We start from the raw sequence: 8,720 nt of genomic DNA on the forward strand, positions 1-8,720 counted from the left end.
ATAAAAAATAAAACAAATTTTATATAACTTTAAAAAAAATTCAAAAAAAGTTTGGGAGGACCACGACTCCCCTGTCCCTTCATTGGTCTGCCAATGTGTTTATCGTTAGTTTTAAAAAAATAGACGGGATGAGATAGATTATCGTAAGTATTACCTCTTTTAGTAATATAAAAAAAAAATTAGTTTTTAAATTATTTTAATTTTAATTTTTAATCGAAAAAAATGAAGTGACGGATCAATTGTGTTCCTTTCTCTCTTACTTTAATAGATTGGATGAAATAAATTAAAATGGAGTATATCAAATTAAAAACTTCGATCCAACTCCTTAAAATTTAACAAACTGACATGTCGATGCAAAGACAAATGACCACTTTTCCACTCTTATTAATTAAGAAATTGTCTCAAAATGTATAAAGCGAACAAGAAAAAAAAGAGAGTATTAATTAAGTCTTTTTATATTTTTGATAAAACAAATTGTAGTTGTCATTTTTATAACTTTGTGTTCATATCATAGTTGAAAATACTTTATATATGAAAACGTTCACGATCAGATTTAATGTAAAGAGAAAAATGTCAAAAAAAACTGAAATAAAAATAATAACTGGAAGTTGAATTTTGAGTGTAGGATTGAAGATTGGTATAATTTAGTAATATTATGTTGTGATTGGTTTTGGAATTATAGTATAAAGAAGTATTAACCCAATTGCTGACGAATTCACAATTTTTTTTTACTACGATTTTATATGTTCTTTTAAAAATGAAGTCTCACGTGCTAGTCTTTACTATTATTTACATATTTTTAAGGTATGTTTTTTTGGTGACTATTTCTGTTTACTATTTTTTTTTTTGTATAAGTAGTGTTAAAATATGACGATTCTTATGATTTTTTACTTTAGTCTCTCTTTTTTTATTTACATATTTACTACCTCAAATAATTGAGGTTTTTAATTAAACTTTGTGATAAAGTATATTATCCTAGTTGATAATCATATATTATCCTATGATAATTGAGGTTTTTTATTTAATCTATTTTGATAATCATATATTATCCTATGATAAAAAAAACATGATTTATATAATAGTTTTATGATGTTGAGTGTGCAAGAACTCGTCATTCTTAGTTTTGGAGAAAATATATATCCTACGAAGACTACAATTATACCTTTTTTTTTTAGAGTTTGTGAAATCCCTTAAAATTAAAACTACCTTTCTCACTCTCAAAAACCATCAGAGAACACAACTCTCACTCTCCCTCTTTGCTTCCAAGTTCTCCCCTCCTGTTTTTACCAGTTACTCAATTCCCTCACCAGTTCCCTATATTCTTTGTGATCAGATTCTGGAGGATCAGACTCAGCTAGACCCTCTGGTGCTTCAACCCTCAGCTCCCACCCTCCTCGGTAGGTTCCAATTTTCCGTTTTGGTTCACTTTCCGCTAGAGTTCATCTGCTCATCCCTGAGTTTGGATTTAATTATAAGATTCCATCTTTTCTATGTCTTGCTATTGAATCTCTAGGTTAATTTGAGACCTCTGCTTCCTTGGTGCCCATTTCAACCCCACCAAGCTCAAATCTTAACAAAAGAGGTAAGGGAAGCTAACTATTATCTAAACTTTCGAGTAATTAGGGGCTTGGTATGTTTGGAGGGGATGATTCTTAGCTTAATTTCATGTTTGAACTGCTGATGAGGTGTAATTGGATGGTGGCTTGAATTTCGTAGCTTTGCATGTGAAGAACAGTGCGGAAAACCTGATAATTTCGCCTAGGCGAGTGGCTCTCGCCTAAGCGAAAGTATCAGGAAGTTGTCTCTGAGTGTTGCGCGAGGTCTCGCCTAGGCGAGCTGGGGTCGCCTGAGCGAGACATTTTCTCGTCTAGGCGAACCAGCCTGGCCTGAGCGAGAACTCGCTCTGGCATTCGAGTAACCACTGTAAAGGGTCTCGCCCAGGCGAGGGTAGTTCGCCTGAGCGAGACTACTTCCTAGCCTAGGCGAGATTCGCTAGCTTAGGCGAGTTTCACTGCAGGGTTATATTTTCTTCTCTGTTTGAAATGAATAATAGTTTTACGGATTGAGACAAAGATGATGTTTGCTTACAGTATGATGGATGATAATGATAGGTAGTATATGCATATAATTGTATGATGAAAGTTGGTGAAATGAGAATTTGTGAAGGGATGAGGTGAACTAGGATTTCATGGGAATTCCTAGAAAAAGTACTTAGTGTGTGTAAGCATTTAAGGACTCGTTTTTGGTTGGCATCCTGACGCTCCAATAATCCATTAAGACTCACGTAGAGCGTAGTGGGTTATGTCGTGAGGAGTAGCAGGAGGTCCTAGTCTGTGGACCCGATCAGTCATAGACGCGAGGGGACTTACCTTGGGAGTGGTTGGGTGATAACCCCTTGAGCCTAAACTCTGCAGAGTTTAGGAACCTTCACAGGTGCAAGCTACCAAGAGATCCAATTTGCTTACACAATCCAGATATTGAGTTAGAGTCGGGAACTGGTGTGTCTTTTAGTAGCGACTTGGTTTAATTTTCAATGCGTGAAAAGTTTGTTTGTTTACTAAGTATGTATATATTTATGTGACTTCACCGTTCTTTATGTGAGTTGTTAGCTTACCCTTCTTGCTTGGCATGTTTCCTTGAATATCTTCTTTTGCGATGACCACCTATTACTTGGTGTGAGCAGAGAAGAATACAGGTGATGGTATGTCTCCCTCGGACCGGACCTGATCAGTGACTCTTAGTGTTTCTTTGTTTATGGACTCATGTTTTTAGAATAGAGCATTTTGGAATGTATGAGCCGTACTTTTCCTTAAGCCTGCTTCTGGTAGTAGTACAAGGATTGAAATAGGTTTTTTTTTTGGGATGACTGTATTAAACTTTTGTATGTCTTTCTGTCGATCTGCTTTGCTATATCATAATATGATATTTTGTTTAATAGCTAAAAAGACTATTAAATGGGATGTTACATTTTTGGTATCAAAGCGGTGGTTCCTTTAGGACCTGTAGATGTGAGCTTGCTTAGCTTCCGTTGTATGTTCTTCTTAGTGTTGTGGCATGGTTGTGGTATCTATTAGTGAGACTAATGATTCCCTCTTTGTATGGCCAGAGAGAGAGCTATGGCACCTAGACCTCCTCCTCCTCCTATTCCAAACCCAGATAATCCTCACTTGGTGGGAGCGATTGAGGCAATGATTGCAGCCATGCAACAACAAAACGCCAATATGATGAATCAGCAGAATCTATCCTTGCAACAAATGGAGTCTGCTAGGCTAGCAGCTGAGGCAACTCAACAGAGACACTTAGAGGCCTTACACCAATTGGGGGAAAATCGTTCGGCAGCCGGTTCGTCTCAAGCTCCACCACCCCGGATGCAGGAATGGAGTTTGGAGGATTTCTTACAGCATCATCCATCCCGCTTCGATGGCAAGACTAGCCCGGATGGAGCCGACCAGTGGATGCGGGACATGGAACGGATTTATGATGCCAAGCGGTGTCCTGCAGAAAACAGATTGGCGTATACTGAGTACCTTCTTGCTGGAGAAGCCGTTCATTGGTGGTCTAGCATGAAGATGATGTTGGAGGATAGTCAGGACCCCATCTCTTGGGAGCTGTTTAAGAAGAAATTCTATGCTGAATATTTCCCCGATAGTGTGAGGTATGTCAAGGAGGTTGAGTTCCTACAACTGATCCAAGGGGACATGTCGGTATCTGAATATGCTGAGAAATTTAAACATCTAGGCAGATTTCATACCTTGAAGATGGCTGAAGACTAGCAGTGCAGAAAGTATGAAAATGGGTTGAGGGGAGATCTCAAGCTCATGGTGCCCCACTCTCGATTAAAGAATTTCCGGCCTTGGTGGAGAAGGCACGAGTGATGGAGAAGCTTAAGGCTGAGGTTGAAGCACAACAGCGACCCCAACCGAAGGTGGGAGGATCATCAGTGTCCATGAGCAGACATGAGGACAGGGGGAAACCATACTCCAGGCCTCAGCCTCAGGGGCCTAGGAGGCCTACTCACCAGCCTCAGCAGTTTCAGCCTCATAGGGCACAGTGCTTTCTTTGTGGAGGACCCCATATGAAGAATGCTTGCCCTCGGATCTCTAGCAGGAGGACGTGTCACGGGTGTGGCAAGGAAGGTCATTTCATCAGGGATTGTCCTACCAACAGGAATGCATTGTTGAGACCTTCATCACAGTCTCAGCCGTAGCAGTCCAGGGGAGGTGTGAGACCTCAGGCAGCCGGTCGGGTATATGCTATGACGAGTACAGAGGCGGTCAGATCAGGTAACCTCATCATTGGATCATGTATGATTGCTGGTAGGAGTTTATGCGTTCTGTATGATTCGGGAGCTACGCACTCCTTCGTGTCGGAGTCTAAAGTGCTTGAGTTGGGTCTTCCGGTGAGGGAGCTCCAGTTTGACCTGGTAGTATACACGCCTGCTTCTGGGAAAGTCAGGACCTCGACCTTGTGCGCGAGGTGTTTGTTAGAGGTTGAGGGGCGCAAATACAGAGTGAACCTTATTTGTTTACCCCTGGAAGGGCTAGATGTAATCTTAGGGATGGATTGGTTGTCCACTAATCATATTCTTATTGATTGCAACGAGAAGAGGGTGGTGTTTCCTAGCTTGGAAGATGAAGATCAGTTGATACCCTCGCAACAGGTGGACCAGGCAATCAAGGAAGGATCTCAATATTTCTTAATTCTGACTCACTTGTCCGTTGAGGAGGGAAGTGGGAGTGTTGAGACATTTGTAGTGAGGGACTTCCCAGACGTGTTCCCTGAAGATGTGCCTGGTTTACCCCCTCCTAGAGAAATAGAGTTCTCTATTGATCTTGTGCCAGGAGCAGGGCCAGTATCAATGGCACCCTACAGGATGGCTCCGGCTGAGCTTGAGGAATTGAAGAAACAAATCGAAGGGCTGCTTGAGAAACAGTTTATTAGACCGAGTGTGTCACCTTGGGGAGCGCCAGTGTTGCTAGTTAAGAAGAAAGACGGCAGTTCTAGGCTATGTGTGGACTACAGGCAGCTAAATAAGTTAACCATCAAGAATAAGTACCCTCTACCGAGAATAGACGACTTGATGGATCAATTACATGGAGCCACAGTGTTTTCTAAGATCGATCTAAGATCGGGATACCATCAAATTCGGGTCAAGCCAGATGATATTCAGAAAACCGCTTTCAGGTCCAGGTACGGGCATTACGAGTACGTAGTAATGCCTTTCGGAGTGACTAATGCCCCTGCCATGTTCATGGACTACATGAATAGAATCTTCAGACCATTCTTAGACAAGTTTGTGGTGGTTTTTATTGACAACATCTTGATATACTCTCGGAGTTATGAGGAACATGCTGAACACTTGAGAACAGTTTTGAGCATCTTGAGAGAAAAGCAGTTGTATGCGAAACTGTCAAAGTGTGAGTTCTGGATGTCTACAGTTCAATTCTTGGGGCATATGATATCAGCTCAGGGCATATCTGTAGATCCATCCAAGGTGGAAGCGGTATTAAAGTGGGAGCGTCCTAAGTTAGTGACAGAAATAAGAAGCTTTGTGGGGCTAACGGGCTACTACAGGAGATTCATTGAGGGATTTTCCAAAATGGTAGCACCTTTGACACAGCTGACTAGGAAAGATCAGCCTTTCACTTGGACTGACCGTTGTGAGGAAAGCTTCCTTGAATTGAAGAGAAAATTGACTAGTGCACCTGTGCTAGTGATTCCAGATGCTAGTAAACCATTTGAAGTGTTTTGCGATGCTTCCCATCAGGGGTTAGGATGCATTTTGATGTAAAGCAGGAGGGTGGTTGCCTATGCCTCGAGACAGTTAAAGAATCATGAGAAGAACTATCCCACTCATGATTTGGAGTTGGCTGCAGTAGTTTTTGCCTTAAAAATCTGGAGACATTATCTGTATGGCGCACAGTTCCAGGTTTTCAGCGACTACAAGAGCCTGAGATACCTGTTTGACCAGAAAGAGTTAAACATGAGGCAGAGACGATGGATGGAGTTTCTTAAAGACTTTGACTTTGAGTTACTATACCACCCGGGGAAGGCAAATGTGGTGGCTGATGCTTTGAGCAGAAAAACGGTTCATGCAGCTCATATAATGGTTAAGGAGATGGGCTTAGTGGAACAGTTCAGGGATATGCATATACAGATAGTCCTAGGGGAGGGAGTCATTAGATGCAATCATCTAACTGTGTCTAACGATTTCCTTGTTCTAATAAAGGAGAGGCAACTATCTGACCCTAAGCTACAGAAGACCGTGGGACTACTTGGCACCGAAAAGGCCAAGGACTTCACAGTAGGAGTTGACGGGGTGTTGAGGTTTAGAGGCAGAGTCTGCATACCTGAAGACTTAGAGGTGAAGGGTATGATTCTTGAAGAAGGCCATAAAAGCCGCTTTAATATGCACCCGGGCATGACCAAAATGTACCATGATTTGAAAGAGTCTTTTTGGTGGTCGGGCATGAAGCAAGATGTTGCTCATTTTGTGTCGTCTTGCTTGACCTGTCAGAAGGCCAAAGCAGAGCACCAGAGACCTGGGGGAATGTTGCAACAGCTGGAAATACCAGAGTGGAAGTGGGATAGCATTTCCATGGATTTTTGTTACTCACTTGTCTCTGAGTGTTGCGCGAGGTCTCGCCTAGGCGAGCTGGGGTCGCCTGAGCGAGACATCTTCTCGTCTAGGCGAACCAGCCTGGCCTGAGCGAGAACTCGCTCTGGCATTCGAGTAACCACTGTAAAGGGTCTCGCCCAGGCGAGGGTAGTTCGCCTGAGCGAGACTACTTCCTAGCCTAGGCGAGATTCGCTAGCTTAGGCGAGTTTCACTGCAGGGTTATATTTTCTTCTCTGTTTGAAATGAATAATAGTTTTACGGATTGAGACAAAGATGATGTTTGCTTACAGTATGATGGATGATAATGATAGGTAGTATATGCATATAATTGTATGATGAAAGTTGGTGAAATGAGAATTTGTGAAGGGATGAGGTGAACTAGGATTTCATGGGAATTCCTAGAAAAAGTACTTAGTGTGTGTAAGCATTTAAGGACTCGTTTTTGGTTGGCATCCTGACGCTCCAATAATCCATTAAGACTCACGTAGAGCGTAGTGGGTTATGTCGTGAGGAGTAGCAGGAGGTCCTAGTCTGTGGACCCGATCAGTCATAGACGCGAGGGGACTTACCTTGGAAGTGGTTGGGTGATAACCCCTTGAGCCTAAATTCTGCAGAGTTTAGGAACCTTCACAGGTGCAAGCTACCAAGAGATCCAATTTGCTTACACAATCCGGATATTGAGTTAGAGTCGGGAACTGGTGTGTCTTTTAGTAGCGACTTGGTTTAATTTTCAATGCGTGAAAAGTTTGTTTGTTTACTAAGTATGTATATATTTATGTGACTTCACCGTTCTTTATGTGAGTTGTTAGCTTACCCTTCTTGCTTGGCATGTTTCCTTGAATATCTTCTTTTGCGATGACCACCTATTACTTGGTGTGAGCAGAGAAGAATACAGGTGATGGTATGTCTCCCTCGGACCGGACCTAATCAGTGACTCTTAGTGTTCCTTTGTTTATGGACTCATGTTTTTAGAATAGAGCATTTTGGAATGTATGAGTCGTACTTTTCCTTAAGCCTGCTTCTGGTAGTAGTACAAGGATTGAAATAGGTTTTTTTTTTTGGAATGACTGTATTAAACTTTTGTATGTCTTTCTGTCGATCTGCTTTGCTATATCATAATATGATATTTTGTTTAATAACCGAAAAGACTATTAAATAGGATGTTATTGAGTTCATATTTTTATTATGGGTTTTTTTATTCGTATACTCGTGTTTTATACGATGGAATGATGACTATAATTCTGATTAGGCATGAGTAACGATTAGATTTAGATCTAACAATCAGTATAATCTAAAATTAATATTTCAAATTTTATATCAACTATATCTAACTTATCTGATTAGTCTGATATGAAATACTCAGATTATGGATTAATTTAAACAAATTATTCAGATTTACTTTTAAATTGAATTATTTTTTTCTAAATTATCTGATTAGTCTGATATGAAATACTCAGATTATGGATTAATTTAAACAAATTATTCAGATTTACTTTTAAATTGAATTATTTTTTTCTAAATTTATTTTATTTTAGTTTTTAATGAATGAAATAAATATATCGAATCTTTGGCAAAACAATCACACATGCATGACTTTATACAATTTACTACTAAATTTTAACCAAAAAGTATAATATCAAAATAAAATAAAAAAAAATTTAAAATATATCTATAATTATAAATTTATAAATATTAAGATATTATTTTCGAGTTAAACTGAATAAATTATGAATAGATGGAGTGGAATAATGTTGCTAAATTGTGCAATCATAAGTCAAAAATGATCTCCAAAAGTTGGAAATAATTACGAAAAAAAAAAGAACTTTCAAATTGCATAGTACAAAAGATACTTTTGACTTTACATTCCACAATCTGAAAGTTATTTTTGACTTCCTAATTCTACAATCCAAAAGTGTTTTTCTTTTTATAAATGACCACCTTTGCTCCAAATTGTATAGTTTAGAAGTGATTATTGACTTTCCCATTGCATAATCTGAAAATCAATGAAAAATTTAATATTGATGGTAGTGCAGAATGAAAAGTATGGAGGTGCAGGAAGAATTCCCTGAACCTAGTACATCACTGAAACCTACATCACCTC

Source organism: Vigna unguiculata, chromosome 7, assembly GCF_037176805.1.
Source record: "Vigna unguiculata cultivar grain cowpea cultivar isolate G323 ecotype 2 chromosome 7, ASM3717680v1, whole genome shotgun sequence".
Lineage (NCBI taxonomy): Eukaryota > Viridiplantae > Streptophyta > Magnoliopsida > Fabales > Fabaceae > Vigna > Vigna unguiculata.